Source organism: Orcinus orca, chromosome 18, assembly GCF_937001465.1.
Source record: "Orcinus orca chromosome 18, mOrcOrc1.1, whole genome shotgun sequence".
In the NCBI taxonomy this organism is placed as follows: domain Eukaryota; kingdom Metazoa; phylum Chordata; class Mammalia; order Artiodactyla; family Delphinidae; genus Orcinus; species Orcinus orca.
In genome coordinates this window covers 71,831,665-71,849,865 of record NC_064576.1, presented here as the reverse complement: position 1 = coordinate 71,849,865, position 18,201 = coordinate 71,831,665, and the positions used below count along the sequence as shown (strand labels likewise).

Genomic DNA, 18,201 nt, shown 5'->3' with positions numbered 1-18,201 from the left:
CAGCAAACAAACACACCAGGCACTCTGCTAGGCACCAGGAGTTCAAAAATGAATAATCCAGGCAGTGTCCCCCATTGTCTAGGAGCCTGTGTCATTCCCCACAGCAATCTCTCCAGTCAGGTGTGTCTCATCATGATGGAAACTCACAGGACGTTTAGAGTACCTGCCTCTTGATTAGCCCTGCTGGAGAAATTCCAAGCCCTCCTGGAGGCCTATATCATCCTGGGGTGAGTTAGAGTGGTAACCAGGGAGGAGGAGGGTAGATTGAATTCCCAGAGAGACCAAAGGACAGAAGAAAAAAGAGGCCTGAATCTTGCCCTGATTAGGCTTCAGGACTTGGTATAGATATTTCTGAGTCCATAGCTACATGATTTTCCTTGGCCTCATTCTCCATGTTTAGCAACCACAGAGGCCTCTCCAGCAGCCCTCCAGGAAATAAGGGCAGCTGAAGATCTTTCAGTGAGTTCAGAAGGAATATTGAAGGCTGTTGCTCACAAAGTTAGTCCTCCACCCTACTCCAAACCCCAACTTTCATCCAACTACTGCCCTGGCCAAGGCTCTGCAAGAAGCAGAAGGTGGCAGGATGTATAGAAGCCTCAACTCACTTCCTCTGCTGTTTCCCAGCAATCATGCGACGACAGGAGACATAATGACCACCACTGCCAGCCCAAGACCTTGGCATTTCTGATACATGGTGTTGCTGTTTGACACTGGTTACCCCAGCCACCTCCACAAAAGGCAGCATCTTTCAAAAGTAAAGTCCCTGCACCTGGCTGTATTTCCAGTCTCTCTTCTAAGAGAGGCTGCGACATTATTCTCCATAAGACTCATTATAGCTCTTTCCTAATAGAGTTAAGGCACAAGGGAGCATAACTGGACACAGTTGCAGACTTTTCCACTCTCCTCTCTTTCCTCTGTACTTCCCGACTCAGGTGGGTGAGAAGAGAGACTGGAAAAAGAGCCCATCTGTTCCCGGCAGGAAAGGATAACATCTTAATACCTTCAATCTACTCTCAGCATCAATTTGAAGGAAGCAAGTGACACGGCATTTTTGTATTACAAAAAGTAACTCTATGGGAAATCAAAAGACCTGGCTCTGGGGATGAATTTGCTGTGTGACCTTTGAAAGACACTTTGCTTCTCTGAGTCTCAATTTGTTCATCTGAGGAGGTGGGACTAAAATCTCTAAGGCCCCTTCTAAGAGTCTGTGAAGTCAAGTCCTGGAAGAATAACACATGACACCCATGACCTGTTAAAAATATCTCCCCCAAGTGACTGCTCATGGGTATGAGGGGTTTTTTGGGGGGTGGAGGGCAGAGTGTGATGGAAATGTTCTAAAATTAGATTACGGTGATGGCTGCATAACTCTGTAAATATACTAAAAACTATTGAATTGTACATGTGAAATGGGAGAATTTATATTTTTTTAAATTATAAATACACATAATTTAAAATTTACCATCTTTACCTTTTTGGGGTGCACAATTCAGTGGCATTAAGTACATTTACTCCGTTGTACTACCGTCACCACCATCCATCTGCAGAACTCTTTCATCTTGTGAAACTGAAACTCCAAACCCAATACACAACTTCCCATTCCCCCTCCCCCTCCCCCCAGCCCCCGGCAACCACCATAATACTTTCTGTCTCTATTAATTTGACAACTCTAGGTACCTAATATAATTAGAATCATACAGTACTTGTCCTTTCGTAATTGGTTTATTTCACTTAATGTCTTCAAGGCTCATCCATGTTGTAGCATGTGTGAGAATTTCCTCCCTCTTTAAGAGGAAATAAATACTCCACTGTATGTATGTACATAGTACATTTTGCCTATCCATTCATCCATCGATGGACACTTGGATTGCTTCTACATTTTGGCTATTTTGAGGTGGATGATTTTTATGATATGTAAATTGTATGTCAGTGAAGCTGTTAAAAATATAATCTCCCCTATCTGCCGTGTAAGGGGTCTGAAATGATTTCCATCTTAGGATCGTTCCTTAAGGGTCTTCACAAAAAACTCTGGAATTTAAACTAGAGAGAAGCATTATTTTCTATAAGACCAGTAACCTTTAATCAGATATTACTTTGCTTGATTATCTCATTATGCCATCCATTGTCATTTATTAAAGATCTGGGGGTAGGAAAATGCCACAAGGGGCAGAGAAATGTTTGCAACAATGCCTGGGGGGTGGAGACAAGGGCTGTGGATATACCATACTCTGTGGGCAAAGTGGAAGTAAGAACTTTGAGAACCTCCTTTGCCCTCTATGTCCGGTTTTACCCAAGACTGGCCTGGCCCTCTTTGGTCCCAGTGTAAGAGACACATCAAGGTTTTGCTTTGTAAAATTACACTACATTTCTTTCTCATGAGAAAATCTATATGAAGCCCCCTAAAACCAATGTGAAGACTCCCATCATAGAAGGGTTCTCAAGAAATGTTCATTTCCTACCACAAAAAAGGTCGAGGTCTTTTCTCTGAAACGAGATGTAATTTGCTAGTTACTGGTTTAGTAATGGACTTTCCCCCTTCGGTCTTTACTCTTGCTGCAGCAGAATAAACGGACTATGTGTGTTTGTAGATTTGAGAATCGTGCTCTGAAGGCGTTTGGGATATGAAGAAAAGAATTATATTGTGTAAGGCAAGGGAACAGGCCGGACACGTTGGCTGACCTATTTTCACTCCTGAGGAGCACCCCTACACACGCGTTGCAAATATGTCCAGCCTTTTAACCCTACACTCCCCTAACCGGACATTCTCAACCCAGTTCCCATAAAAATCACTAGGAACCACTTAAAGAGACAGATGCCCCAGCCCTTCCCCAGAACAACTAAATCACACTCTCCTGGACCGGACCTGACACCGGTATTTTTCAAACCTCCCCTAAGTGTTTTGATTGTGCAGCCATAACTGAGAAACACTGTGTATGTCAAATTCCTTCAAGTTCAGCTTCCTTCCTTTGCCTCAGTCTTGTCTTAGTAATAAGAGTGATAACCTGTAGGTACTGTGATTGGTAAAGGTGGCCACGGTCACAGAGATGTAAGGAATAATCATAAGCCCACTGCTCTCCCCTCCCCCGCCCCACTGCGTTCATTTACTCACCCAGGCCTTGACCTCTCCTCTGACGCAGCCCAAGTCTCTTTATCTCAAGACATTTCCCTCTGCTTAGAGTCCATGGGAACCAGCACTGGGCAGTTCGAAAGCACAGAGGAAATGAGGCAAATTCAGCCTGGAGGTATCTGGAGTTGAACCAGGTGAAGGCCAGGTGAACAGCCGGGCTGTTCAGGAAGAGCATACACACACACACACACACACACACACACACACACACACACACACACACACACACACGGGTTGAGACGCAGACTGGAAGCCAAGGAGTCAAGGAGGGGAGGTGGCTGAAGCCCAGATTGCTGCTTGGGAATGGGGGAGGGGTGAGGCAAGAAAAGGGCAGGAGAGAGAAAGTGGAGGCCAGTCACCAAGCACTTTGCAACTGAGGCTAAGCAGTTTGGATTTACTCTAATAGCAAATGGAAGCCACTGAAAGGTTGTAGATGGGGGAATGCCATGATGAGATTTGTTTTTATAGGAGGATGGAAAAGGGCCTCTGAACTCCAACAGTACCTTCTATCTGTATGTTTTGGGTTAGTTGTCATGGACCCACGTAATCTAAAAACTCTTAGGCAGTCCTGAAGATGATCAAAGCCCAACTCTTTTCTTCTTTTTTTTTTTCAGATCAGAAAGACCAGTTTTATAGGAGACCAGGACTGACTCCTAATACAGTGCTTGTTACTCTCTCTTCTGCTAACAAAGTTCCACAAAAACAAGGAGTCATTCTACTACATAATACATAGTCAACCCAGTATGTACTTTTCTCTTTTATTTTTAAAATAAAGAGCAATGCCAATATTATAGAAACTTTGGAAATTAGAAAAACTATTTTTGTTTTTTGTATATTTCCTTCCAGGTTGTTTTATGTACATAATTTCACATATTTGTGGTATGCATAACATTTTCTTTTCAATATTAAATGAAAATTCATTTTTTTTTTTGGCGGTACACGGGCCTCTCACTGTTGTGGCCTCTCCCGCTGCGGAGCACAGGCTCCGGATGCGCAGGCTCAGCGGCCATGGCTCACGGGCCCAGCCGCTCCGCGACATGTGGGATCCTCCCGGACCGGGGCACGAACTCGCGTCCCCTGCATCGGCAGGTGGACTCTCAACCACTGCGCCACCAGGGAAGCCCTGAAAATTCATTTTTTAAACATTAAAATTTTTTAATGCTACAAATGGCTACCTAATCTTCCTACTCATTTGTAACGGTTGCATACTATTCCACTGTGTCCATGTACTATAATTTATACAATCATTTTCTGTTTGGGGGACATAAAGGTTGCTTGCAATTGTATGCTCTTTGTGCAAATAAGTCTTTCTGCATTTTGAATTACTTGTCTAGGGGAGCGTCCAGAAACTGTTATCATGGAGTCAAGTCTATAAGCCTCCCCATGGCTCTTGAACTGTGCCTTCAAGTTATTCTCCAAAGGGTTTGCCTGCTTAGAATGCTGTCTGTGAATATGAATACCAACTTTACCATCATCACCACCCCAGCCCTTATGTGTATCTATAGCTGTACTACCTGTTTATAATATGCACGTATACCTTGCGCACAACAGCAGTGCACAGTGGTGACTGGGCAGTCAGAGCTCCACCCCGCTACCCCATCAGCCCTCCTCTCCTCCAAATAAAGACACAATCCAAGGAAAAACAGGTATTTTCTATGTAAGCACAGCTTCAACAACACACCCACACCCATATCCACACACACACACACACACACACACACATACACACACAACCCCAATCAGACAGGAGACCCCTCATATTTAGAAATTTTGGATCTGTCCCTGACTGTGTATGCTATTTATTAGGTTAAAAAAAAAAATCCTGTTCCTTGTGGCTTTTCATTTTGCATTGAGATGATTTCTATCTGGTTGAGCCTTTTTCTGTGTGTAAGAAATAAACATTTTTGAATGTTCATTTCTTACACACAGAGAGCAAGCAGAAACAGGACAGCAAGCACAGTACAGTCTGGGGCCAGTGTGGATAAAGCCCAGGAGGCTTACCTGGTGCATAGCTGGGGCGATCCCCCACGTGGGGAGGATGCATCTTCCCTCCAGCTGGGCATGGGTGACATGACCGTGGAGTTTTAAGGGTCATTTTAGTATAGATATCAATCAGATAACATAAAGAAATTATTTTCTTATTTACAAATAATTTATTGACATAAGACAGCTCCTGGGCCACCACATCATGAGTGAAGGAGGTAACACCCAGTTTTGCTACAGGTTGGCAGCTTTTTTATCTCTCCCTTGGGCTGCAGCCACCTTTCTACCTGTTTGGATCGTGGGTCTTCAACTATCTGTAACCTCCTTAAGGGCCTGAACGGGGTTTTATTCATCTTTGTAGCCTCAACGCTTAACATAGTGAATGAATAACACCCAACACCCTTGCCAGTAAGTGCACGGAAGAGATGAACCTTTATGTTCTCTTCCCAGTTCCATGATTTTGTAAAGTCGGGGATTACCTTTTGATGTTCTATTCAGACCTAGAAGTATGCCTCATTAACGCAGAAATGATATTCAGGCTCAGCTCAATTGCTTTCCCACGACTAAGAGAATATGCCAACAGAAAGACAATTTTTGTGTGAAGGCTGGAATTCGCTTTTGAAAAAACGAGAGTTATGTTTTTTAATGGTCACATAGTTCTAGCAAGCTTTTGCAAACATTACAGCCACGGGAGTTGGGCAGTCTGAGTTCATAGGCCACTAGAAAAGTAATACCCATGTTTGACCTCTCGCTGATGTCCCACAATGCCTTTCTTCCTGACCTGACCCCATGTTTGCCCACACTATTGAATATCTAAAGCTAAAGTTGGAAGGAACCTTAGTGATGGCATCATCTTCAACTCTTTTAACAAGTGAGGAAATAGAAACTTTTTGAGAAGCACGCACATTTTCTCTGTACTTTTCAAATGTACATGAGAATGAGTTTCCTCTAAGATGTTCCAAGAAACAAAAAGGCAGAATAGTTCCTAGTGGCATTATGTAATTGTTGAATTATTATATAACTCTGTGTTAAGTCATGACAAATATACCAAATGAATATAAAATGTATCATCAAATTGGTATCCTAAAATACAATCATTATTCTTGGTTTCCACTGTCACAGAAATCAGCCCACCATCACAGGATTATTCAATGAAGAAAAAAAAATTTTTAACGCCAAAAGTAATAAAACTCTATTCAATTAAAAAAAAATTTTAAATCCTGCATTAGCATTACACTCCCATCAGTGTAGGCAAAACAACTGTCCTTAACACTAATCTTGTGGCATGTGGCATGAACTGGAAATTCTGTTGCTTTTGTACCCCAGTAACCTCCACCATAGTCACTGGGCTTTTGTTTGTTCATTTTTATTTTTTTATGGAAGTTGCTTTACAGTGCTGTATTAGTTTCAGATAGTCATTGTTTTTGACACGAGTTTTTTGATTGATTGATCCATAATTATTCCACGCTGTTCAAATTGTGTTTTTCTCTTTTCACCAAGGCAGATAGTGACCCTGTCCATCATTAATGCATTGCACGTTATCTTACTATCTAAGAGAGCAGAATGAAGAATCAAAGAAAGATTTCTCCAAAGCCTTCTGTACGCGCTTGAAGGCTTCCAGTGTATCACACTGACAGGGAGGTTGCCAGTCGGAATGGCTGGGCCAAAGAATGGCCTCTGTCATGACTGATTCAGTCCTTGAGTCAGGCCTTGTTGGACAACTGCCCTTGTGGTTGAATTTCACGACCGTGTTTCCTACACTGAATAACCATCAGTCTCATCCTCCATGCCGATCGGGGACTTCACAGAGGGGCCGGGACCTAACCGTCTCACAAGGGGCAGCAGCGGAGAAAGAACTGCCATGTTTAACTGCACATCTCATCCAGCAGGCCGGGAACCTTCATGCCACATCACCATCTCACCTTTGGAGGTGACTCATGTGTCATTAATTTATCACACAACCTTTGACTTAATACCACAGATAAAAGAGAAAACCTAAAATGAACTTAAATCAACAGATTATAGTGAAAGAGACAGGGGAAAATAACATATTGGTTGTGAGTGTGGGCCCTGGGTTTAAATCCTGGCTCTGCCTTTTACCAGATGTGTAAACGTGGGTGAGTTACTTGATTTTCTCATCTAAAAAAGATTATGAAAGTAAAAAAGTGCATACACAATATATAAATTTAAAAGAGAACTCTTTCTAGCACATAATAAGCTCTCAGTACTAATCTACGATTATAATTATCATAATGAAATGGGATACAGTGATAGAGGCTTCAAGTGTTAGTGCTACAGGTTTGTCTCAGTCTACTTTTTCTGCTATGCTAGGATTTTCACATGTGATAGTAACTCGACTAAACCAACTTCTCTTAGGGCGAGTGTTCTCAGCTATTTGTTCATGCTCAGCTCGGATCCAGCAACACTGTCGGCCTCTTGTTATAGAGACCAATGGAACCACATTTATGAAAAGGTCGGCCTCATGACTAGCAGAATAAAGCAAGTTGAACCTGGAATTTGAACCCTAAACTGTGACCTCATGGCCTCTTCCTTCACAGACAAAAGGAGTCAAGTAAGAAATCTCACAAATTTGTATCCAGCCCTTAACCTGTAGCATCCGTACTCTTCCCTCATCAGCTTTGGGGGAAGCCCTAAGCCTCTCCTTCTAAGAATCAGCCCTCTACCCACCCAGGAGCCACTCCTTCTGTCCCCAGAACACTGTTCCAACAAACAACCCTTCTCTTGTCTTCCATCTTCCGTCTCTCCCTCTCCCAAGGTTCTTCTGCCCAGGGTGACCATATAACATGTTGTCCCAAATCAGAAAAGTTAAAGAAAAGGGGGCATTGTTGATACTTGCACAGGGAAGCTGGGACTACCCCAGGCAAACTTCTCCTTACCATAGAAATATGCTCAAATCTCTCCTATCTTTAAAAAGAAAAATAACAGGCTCTCCCATTTCTCAGAATTCTTTCTAATTCCTCCTATATCTTGTTCCTCCTTTAATATCAACTTCTTTAAAGTATTGAGCATGTCCCATACACTCCTTTTTTTTTTTTTTTTTTTGCGGTACGCGGGCCTCTCACTGTTGTGGCCTCTCCCGTTGCGGAGCACAGGCTCCGGACGCGCAGGCTCAGCGGCCATGGCTCACGGGCCCAGCCGCTCCGTGGCATGTGAGATCTTCCCGGACCGGGGCACGAACCCGTGTCCCCGGCATCGGCAGGCGGACTCTCAACCACTGCGCCACCAGGGAAGCCCCCATACACTCCATTTAACCCTCACTCAGGGCTGCTGCCAGGAAAGCCAATCAAGTGAAGGGCTACGGGGCAGATGGTTCTAGATATTTCTCACTTAAGGGACGTATTGTGCATACACACCTAAAATCCTAACCTTCCCTGTATGCCATCAAAGCACATGGTAGTTGCTCAGTAAATGCTGTGAGTCGGATAGTTAAGCTGCAGATACTAGGAAAGTTCAGCGGCCGGGCTCTGCATCTCTTAGGACTCTCCTACTATCCCCCTGTTAAGAAGACATTGCTTTACAAGATTGGTCAGATTGTCATGGGGAAGCAAGGAAAACAGAGTCAGCAGGGAATGACTGTGTTTCTGATTTGTTAACAAAGCTGCCACTGGCTCCTGGGTATGGCCAGTTCTGACAGTTTCAACGTTCTATGGGGATTTAGAGAGGAATTTTCTGTTTTGACCTCGTGGTTAGCTTTTTCATGAAATACTCCTCTGTATGTTTCCTACAATTATTTTCACCTTCATCACTTTTCCATCCCTGATCTTATACCCACGTGACATTGAAGTAGGAACATAAGTCTTCGGTGAGATCAGGATCCCAGGAAGAGAGAGTAACATGGTAATTTTGTTAAAGTCCCGGAAGCACATTTCCCAATTCTACTTAGTGAATTTGTGTCTTGCCATCTTTAAGCAGCACTGAAATCACAAGCATTTGGATTTAGCTTGAAAATGAAAACACACGTGAGTTCTAAACCAGCTTCAAAACTGAGGGGGAAAAAAAGGTTATTTCCTACTTATAGAAAATCTAACATGAGAGATATCCCTAAAACACGTTATTTTGTAAGTTCTTCAAAACACTGCAGCAATTTGCACAAAAGTGTGCTTGGTGATGCTTACGATGCACACGATGGTAGCCTGAGGCTTTGAGAAGTGAAGCCCAGCCATTTCCATTATCACTGAAAAATCTCCATATTTCATTACATCTTAGCAAAGTCATCTTTTCCCTGAATCCTAGAAGCTCCAAACACACTTCACCCCCAAATATTTCTATGTGCTACAGAGAATGCATGGAGAACATAAACAGAAGAGAAGGGGAAGAGACAGAAGCAGTACACCCAGGCATAACATTTGCAAAAGAGTTAGCAGAAAACTAGGCAACAAGCACAGATGCCATGCGTGCCCCCAGGCGAGAGGCGGAGGAGAGTAACTACTCCCTTTGCCAGCTCTGCTTCTTCCCTGAGGGGCCCAGGGCAAGGTCCTTGACCCCCTCCGTCTCCTCCTAGCTTTCAACACTTGCATTTGTGGAATATGCCTAGGCTGTTTAGTTAACTTGCCCAAGGGGAATTACACCAATTACAAAGTCATGGATGGGAATGATTTTCCCTTGCAATTTTTCATATTGCACGGGGTTTTAACCAGGTAACAGAATGGGCAAAGAACATGGAATGTTCCTCCACAAACCTTCCAGACTCTATCCTGTGTCTGCCTGTTTTCAGGATACAGAAAGTGAGGACAAGAGACCTCACACCAATCAGAATGGCATCATTAAAAAGTCTACAAGTAACAAACGCTGGAGAGGATGTGGAGAAAAGGGAACCCTCCTACACTGTTGGTGGGAATGTGAATTGATACAGCTACTATGGAGAACAGTAGGGAGGTTCCTTAAAAAACAAAAAATAGAGCTACCATATGATCCTGCAGTCCCACTCCTGGGCATATATCTGGAGAAAACTCTAAATTCAAAAAGATACATGCACCCCTATGTTCAAAGCAGCACTATTTACAATAGCCAAGACATGAAGCAACCTAAATGTCCATTGACAGATGAATGGGGAAAGAAGAAGTGGTACATATATACAATGGAATATTACTCAGCCATAAAAAAGAATGAAATAATGCCATTTGCAGCAACATGGATGGACCCAGAGATTATCATACTAAGTGAAGTAAGTCAGACAGAGAAAGACAAATATCATATGATATCACTTATATGTGGAATCTAAAAAAAAATGATATAAATGAACTTATTTACAAAACAGAATAGACTAACAGATAGAGAAAACAAACTTATGGTTACCAGAGGGGATAGTGGGGTGGGTAGATAAATTAGGGGTTTGGGATTAACGTATACACACTGTTATGTATAAAACAGATAAACAACAAGGACATACTGTATAGCACAGGGAACTATATTCAGTGTCTTATAATAAGCTATAATGAAAAAGAATCTGAAAAAGAATCTGTATATGTATGTATAACTGAATCACTTTGCTGTATACCTGAAGCTAACACAACATTGTAAATTAACTACACTTCAATTTAAAAAGTGGTTTAAAAGAGAGAGAGAGAAGGAAAAGACAAGAGAAGAATATAAAGAAAAGGAGGGGGCAGCAGAAGGCGAACTGAATGGTACCAGCTCTCCTAGGCAACCTCCACGTGTCAGGCACCATTTGGGACTTTACATCCTTTATTTCATGTAAGCTTTATAACAACCCCGTGAGGTCACATCGTTTTGCCCAATTTTACAGATGGAGAAGAGACTCAGGAGATAGATAACTTTCTCAAGGTCCCTGGGATTCAGACTCAGATCTGTTTAATTCCGAGAAGGATTAAGGAGAAGGGCAAGGAACAATTAGAAAAAGTACCATGTGGCAGAGTTGAGTTAAAACCTTAGAAGGGGGCTTCCCTGGTGGCGCAGTGGTTGAGAGTCCGCCTGCCGATGCAGGGGACACGTGTTCGTGCCCCGGTCCGGGAGGATCCCGCATGCCGCGGAGTGGCTGGGCCTGTGAGCCATGGTCGCTGAGCGTGCGCGTCCGGAGCCTGTGCTCCGCAACCGGAGAGGCCAAAACAGTGAGAGGCCCGCGTACCACAAAAAAAAAAAAAAACCTTAGAAGGACATTCACTCTCTTTAGCTCATGCATATACACTTTTCTTCCATAAAGAACAAAAACAGATAAATAGCTTTAGGGACCCAGAAATAAGTTATTGGAGTCATAAAATGCTGGCTTTTGAGTTTAGTTTCTTCTAAGGATATAATTTATCCATTAAATCCACTCCTGGGGTTCTCTTATTCCTGGAAGGGTGTTCCTACTTTCCGTACAAATACGATTCCAGGTAGCTGTGCATCATGACATAGTCAAAGAAATCAAATAAAACTTTGCCATTTATTTAAAATCAAATCACACGACTCACATTTATTAGTATAAAACGGTGGCAAGCTTAAATGCATCTCCTGACACTATAACATGCTTGGAGGCCTGAACAGATCTTGTGCCTTTTTGCTATTCTTTTTCTTGCAAGCTCCATCCCTTTAGGACATGAGCAAGTGGCCCAAAGCTCATTTTTTAAAGTGTTTTAAAGAAGCCCTTGTCAAATTTCAAATTCAGATTTCCTTGCAGGCTGCACATGGAACAAATGAAAGATGGTTCTCTTGAAACTTGAGTGTGCTTCCCCTACACCTAGTGGTTCTTTGGGGCTTACCGTGTACGGTCGTTAAATTAAAAAACCAGTTTCCTGTGAATAAGGCTATTCCTTTGGAATATGCTAAATAACAGTTATAAAAATATTTGGGGAGGGTTTTGTTGGCATTGGAGGCTGCTTTTTTTTCCCCCCAAAAGTTAAACTCCAATTATATTTCAGCATACATGCATTCTTTACATGGGCATGTGCTGTTTTGTTCTAGTTTCTGTGGTAAATCAAATGTGCGAAGTCTCAAGTTTATGAATAAATCATATTAACAATAATTCTTATGAGGCTAAGTATAAAATTAAAAGTCTTGATTAAAAACCATCCGTACCTCCATTGTCGGGGGGGGCACTGTGGTTCTCAGAACAGCTGCCTGGTGCTCCCCACGCTTTACTAGGTTGGGATGCCTTCGAGCTGGCAACCTTATTCACCCTTTATTTATAGCACTATGGGTGTGTTTATTTCCATTCTTGTAAAAACTTTCTGCTGATGGCAAGATACACAAAGCTTTCAGATCAAGGACAGGGACCTACCATTTTTGGAACCGATCATGTTTTATGGGATGATTCATTATGGATTCTTTAGCTAAAGTGGATGGTCTTTTTTCAGCCTTTGTTTTCAGCACAACTAACCTAACTGGCTGTGGGTCTGGAATTCACTTTATCCGCACTGACGAGTACATGAATACATGGTCCTGGGTGGAGGGTTGACATTTCTAGGTTTTGATCAGCCCGTGTATTCTAGTCTGATTCTAGAATCAGAGGAAAACTTAGGCACATCCTGTAAGGGTTAATCCACTAGGTCTCCAGCTTGAGTTCCTTCATGTCAGGGAATCTGAAAAGATGGTGATGGGGGAGAGAGGAGGGAAGAATCCTTGAAATAATTTCAACTCTTTAAAAAGGTTAAGAGAAGTTGTATATTTGTAACTGACAAGGCTGCTCAGGAGACTCAAATGTCACATTTCTTGGACTTTTGGCTGGAACACGATGGCATTGATCATCCCATGGAAAAATCTATTAATAAAAACTTAATAAATGCAGTTTAGGAGATGAAAATCTTTCAGAAAAATGGGGTGCATCGGGGAAAGATAACAGAATTATGCAAAACCACTGACTGGGGCTTCCCTGGTGGCGCAGTGGTTGAGAGTCCGCCTGCCGATGCAGGGGACACGGGTTCGTGCCCCGGTCTGGGAAGATCCCACATGCTGCGGAGCGGCTGGGCCCGTGAGCCATGGCCACTGAGCCTGCGCGTCCGGAGCCTGTGCTCTGCAACGGGAGAGGCCGCAAAAGTGAGAGGCCCGCATACCGCCAAAAAAAAAAAAAAAAAGATAACACTTAATAATCATGAGAGGCATTCAACAGATACATACACTGTACCATGTACTGTTCAAGATGAACCCTGCCTGAATTAGCTTTCTGACCCATTCTCACATGAAACTAGATCATCACTACAACGGTACTTTGGAATATCTATTTGTATCAATACATAAAATCAATGCCTAATCAGCATCAATACTTAAAAGGCTTCTTTTACTCTAATCTTTGCAAAAATAACAAAAGGATTAATTAAGAATGACTGAGTTCAGAAAAGGCATATAAATGAATTTGTCTTTTAAAACTTGTCAAAAATCACAAATACAAATGTAATACATCTTCATTAGAAAAATGTGAAAGGACATAAAGACGGAAAAATAAACTCCATCCGCAATCCTAACCCTAAATCTTCTCCTACCCCATACCATTTGTCTTGTTTTCTACATTTCTTGTAAATATTTGGACTCAACCTATATATAAAAATTTCGAATCTTGCTCTTCTTTTTTTAACTACCATAAACACTTTGCAAGCGTCACAACTCTTTGTAAATATCATAGTGAGTGACTGCATATCATCCCATCATAAGGTCATGTAACAACATATATATTTTTATATATATATATATTTACATTTATTATTTTTACCTGAGCTGGAACAGGTCCTTGAATATGACTTTTATATCCTCTCTCTTGCTAAACCCAGCATCTTGGGAAGATCCTAAGGAACAATTGTCCAAGGTCCAGTTATAATTAAGAACAAAAATTAAAAGTCCTTAAATTGTATCATTAACTCTTAGTCAAAGTTGAATGTATTTCAAATGTGCATTGATTTTCTTTCTTTTTGATATTTATAGCTCAATCTAGCATCCTTTAGACCCAGGTCTTTGGGCTCTTGGCGATTGGTAGAGATTTATATTTCGACTATGTACACAGTAGAATAAATATATTCATATAATTGGTGATCGACGTTTCCACCTCCAAAAGTCTTTAATGCCAGCTATATCTTTTTTCAGTTGAACTGTATTAAACTTTATTTAGTTTTTCTTTTTTTTAAAGAGATTTCACAATATCCTTGAGTTGCCCTGGAATATTACATAACTAGGGTCTTGGAGTCAGGATGAAAGTTATGTTAATATCACATCTTACGTGACAGGAACAACATTCTTCTGGTGTTTTGATGAAGCAATAGTTTTGAGGAACAAAAAGGAAAAAAAGATTATCTCTGGTGCCCACAGAGCATCTGGGGGGTGTGGCGGGGTTCTGAAGGGTGGGGGGAGTCCAGGGCAAGCGAGGAGCGAACTAAAGCATCGTGGGCGCAGGAGGCAGAGTGTCCGCACACCAAAGGACCGAGAAAAAAAAAAAAGAAGAAAAGGAAAAAAAAAATGCCATTGTTTGCCTGGCTGATTTTAAAGTCTCATTTTCATGGAATGAAATTCATTTAAAAGTCATTATAAAGCAGTTTTTAGTTATTACATTCTAGTGATGGAGGAGTTTGTAATGTATTCATAGAAATAATTAAATGTTCATAATAGTGCTCTTGTTCACCATTTCTGAAGACAGCATTCTTTTAAACTATAAAAGCTCAGAACCCACCTATTATCTTTGATTGATCCCCTGAAATGTCCTCTCGTTCAGTTTCAAGTAGTGAAACACATTGAGGATTTGGAGAACCCAAAAGGGAAGTTCATAGAGGTTGACTGAGCTGAACAGTCAGAATTAGAGGTTTTCTTTTTAAAATGCATTACCTTGAACAACATTCAATTAAAAATCTTGAGAAAAAATTAGGTAGATGGAGAGGCAGAGCCTTTAGGTGGGATAGATTTCTTTTTTCCCCCTAATTCCCACGTTGCTTGGGATAAAGTTCCAGAAAGGAACCCTTAAAGGCATGAAGGGTCTAGGCCACCAGCCCAGCAGTCTTTATGGCAGGGGACATGACTTTAAATTTCTCCTGTCTTGGTTGCAGGAAGGAAAATTCTTTCTCTGCAAAACCTACTCCCACTTCCACCATCAGATTTCCTCCGATTTGTAGAAACTGTATCAGCATTTTGTGAAGGTGAAAGAGCTCTGAAATAAAGGGCTACGTTTGCTTTGAAGGCCCGGCGGGGACAAAGCAAGATTCTTTTTCTCCCTGGAGGATTGGATGGCACAATAAAAGACAAGAATGTGAGTGAGGGGCACCAAGGAGAAATATAAAGGACACAGTCCGGCCCTTCTTGATAGGGCTAGCTTCCTATTCTCCTGGTTAGAAAAACATGCTTCGCCAACGAAGTTTGTCCTTTTCCATCTCCATGGTTTTGTTTTACATCAATTTACAGATTTCCTTGCTCTGCCCTCATATCTCTTTGTGCTGGATTCTCCCACTCTTGTGACTGCCACTCTGTGAACAGAATCAGTTGTAAATTTATTCCTACTTTTTCAGCTCTCTGGAATATCAGGGGTTTCTTTGTTTGCTTGTGTGTTTTTGTAGGATGTAATCTCCCAAATAGCCTGGTAAATTTTAAAAGAAAATCAAAGATATTCAAACTTCAGCCAGGCAAGGATCTCGACCACCCCTATCTGTGGCACAGTGGCTCCCAGGCCACATCTGTACCTTGCGTTCCCTTCCATTTACAGCAAATTACCCTCTACACACTAATCATCAACACTGCCAAAACCAGAGCGTGATTGGAGCAATTGACTCTTTTATTCTTTAAATTAAAATTAAGCCAAAAGACCAATGCTCAGAGTAGCAAATAAAGCAAGGTCTACCTGTCTTAAGAGAGTCTGAAGGATTACATTCCAGATCTGCAAACCCCATGCATTTGGGAGTGATTATTTGCTTTGTAAAAGAATTTTTGACTTTGCAAAGGAGCCACTAGAGGATTTGCTTGAAAGCTCTGTTGTGCTGAAAATCATTTGGTTTACTTACCTTTAATTTACACCAAGGGCTCTTCTCTTGGGTAAAGGCAGCGATATCCTGCAAATGGCCAAGGATGCCTACCACTTACTAGAGAAAGTCTGACAGGTATTACCTGTTAAAACTGCTGACTGGGTTGGTGGGAGTTTTTTAAGAATGAATGACAGGCAGACATCCATACATTGCACTAAACTTTGGAGAAGTCCCCACTCTGGAGAAGCAGAATGGTCTTGTCTGTCAATGGAGACCTGTTTGACTTGGTGAGGTAATTGTAAGTTGCTGACCTTAGATCTTGGCTCAGATAATCAGGTTACTAAAGTACACAAAGGAGAATTAGCTCTAATACAGAAACTTGAGACAAGAGTTTAAGGGAGGGTCCAGAATAATTTAAAAACTGTGAATATTTTCAAAGAGTTCCCATTGTGCATCTTAAACTCATCTAAATGGAAAAACACGAGGTGAGTTAATGAAAAATGTGGAATGCTGGGATCATAGCTTAATTGTACAGTTTCGTTCAAAATAATAGATTAACAGTTACCGAGCACCACACACCATGGCCAGCCAGTGTGCTGGGCATTTTCTCTCTATTTCATTGAACACAAAGTCATAAATTGATGAACCCAGCGATTTAAACCATGTTTAAAGGCAACGTTTCTTTAAATCTGGAATTAGAAGCAAAATCTTACTCACTTTAGACTGGGTTTTTCCTCCTAATGGCGAGAATTTTACATTTGCAAAGGGACAAATTATGTTGAACTCATGGGTAATTAAATATTGACTTTAGTGCATCTAAATTATTGCTCATTTTACAAAAAGATTAGAATTAGGCATTATATATGCGTGATATGGCTTAGAAGTAAGATTAAAACCTAGTTTCTTTTTCATTTATTTCCTCAAATAGCTTTTTAGTGGAAGGGTTTCTCTTTCCTTCCTCTCCTTGCATCCCAAAAGATTTTGCTGAAGAAGGAAACCCCAGGCTCTCTGGTAGGCAGCAGCAGAAGAGAGCTACGGGTCATTCCTGCCCAGTGATGGGACTGGCTTTCCCACTGTAGAGAAGAAAGGGCACCCATTCGAGTCCTTTTCCTCCTAACCAGTGCCGAATGCCTCAAAACTGAAATTTCACAAAAGACGTTAACAGGATTAAGCTCTGGCCAAACAATTGCCTTTCGCAGTTCTGAAAACTCTCTCTGAAGTTGGCATGGCTCACACTGCCCTCACTGGACCTTTCCGGTCCTCATACCTCTCTACCCACCTAGTTCCTTACTCACCTCGGCTCTATTTTTAGGCATCTACGTTGTTATTTCAAGGACTGATTTATAGCATGACATCATTGTTAGTTACCTTCAGTTGATGTTGTTCTCTAATTGTTGCGCTCATTCAGTCTTGTCTCCCCCAACAAGACAGTCATGTCACCAGGTGACTCACACTCCCCTACGGCGCCCAGGAAATCACGAGTGCAGCACATGTGCTCCGGCTCTCGGCTCTGTGTCAGGGGCTTGGATCTCTGACTTGGTGAGCTTAGGTGGTAAGGGCCTGAAACAATAACAATTGTATAGTAAGGGACTATTTTTTAATACTCACATATTTACTTATTCAGTATTAGACCTTTCCTGATGGTTTCTTCCTTGATAGGCAAAAATTACATTTCTTTCTCCTCTTTCATCTTCTCAATATTCTTGAGAAGGTCATAATTCTACCAATATGTCATAATTCTACAAATATCATATACTGCATAGCCAAGACTTATACACCATAACTGTGGTTTCTTTAGAGCACAGCGTTATACTGTTGAAGTTTCAAACAGCCTCATCTCTTCCCTTGTTATAATCCCCAATGCTGCAACTGGTCATTCACATTTTTGAATTTCTACTTTTTCCTGGTTGCCTCCCTCTCGGAACTCTCTGCCCTGCTCCAACCTGATTTCCAGCCTCGTCAACCTGCTTTATAGTTATTATTCAGGCTTCCCTTCCACCCCATCCTCACTGGATCCGCTTCTCCCAAATCCCTTCTAATTTTAGTCCCTAGTTTTGCCTGAGTCCATCCTCCAAAATCTGGGCACATTGCTTGTATGAAGTAATGGCTTTATTTTACACTTGAGTTGGAATTGATAGTTTTGCTGGGTGGGGGACATTTCTTCACGTGAAAAGAAGGTGTTTTGATAGTTGTGGGGTTTTTTGGTAG

At 41.7% G+C, this 18,201-nt stretch overlaps 1 long non-coding RNA gene across 3 annotated transcripts in view; it reads left to right on the top strand.

The window, feature by feature from the left end:
* LOC117198646 (uncharacterized) overlaps positions 1–18,201 on the top strand; it is a 263,697-nt gene that overhangs the window by 143,489 nt on the left and 102,007 nt on the right. For 2 of the 3 annotated variants that reach the window (XR_007473107.1, XR_007473112.1), the window contains one exon: positions 3,739–3,939. The exons of the other annotated variant lie outside the window; for it this stretch is intronic. This is a non-coding gene — a long non-coding RNA (uncharacterized LOC117198646). Of the gene's footprint in view, positions 1–3,738; positions 3,940–18,201 lie in introns of those variants that run through there. 3 annotated transcript variants of the gene reach the window in all.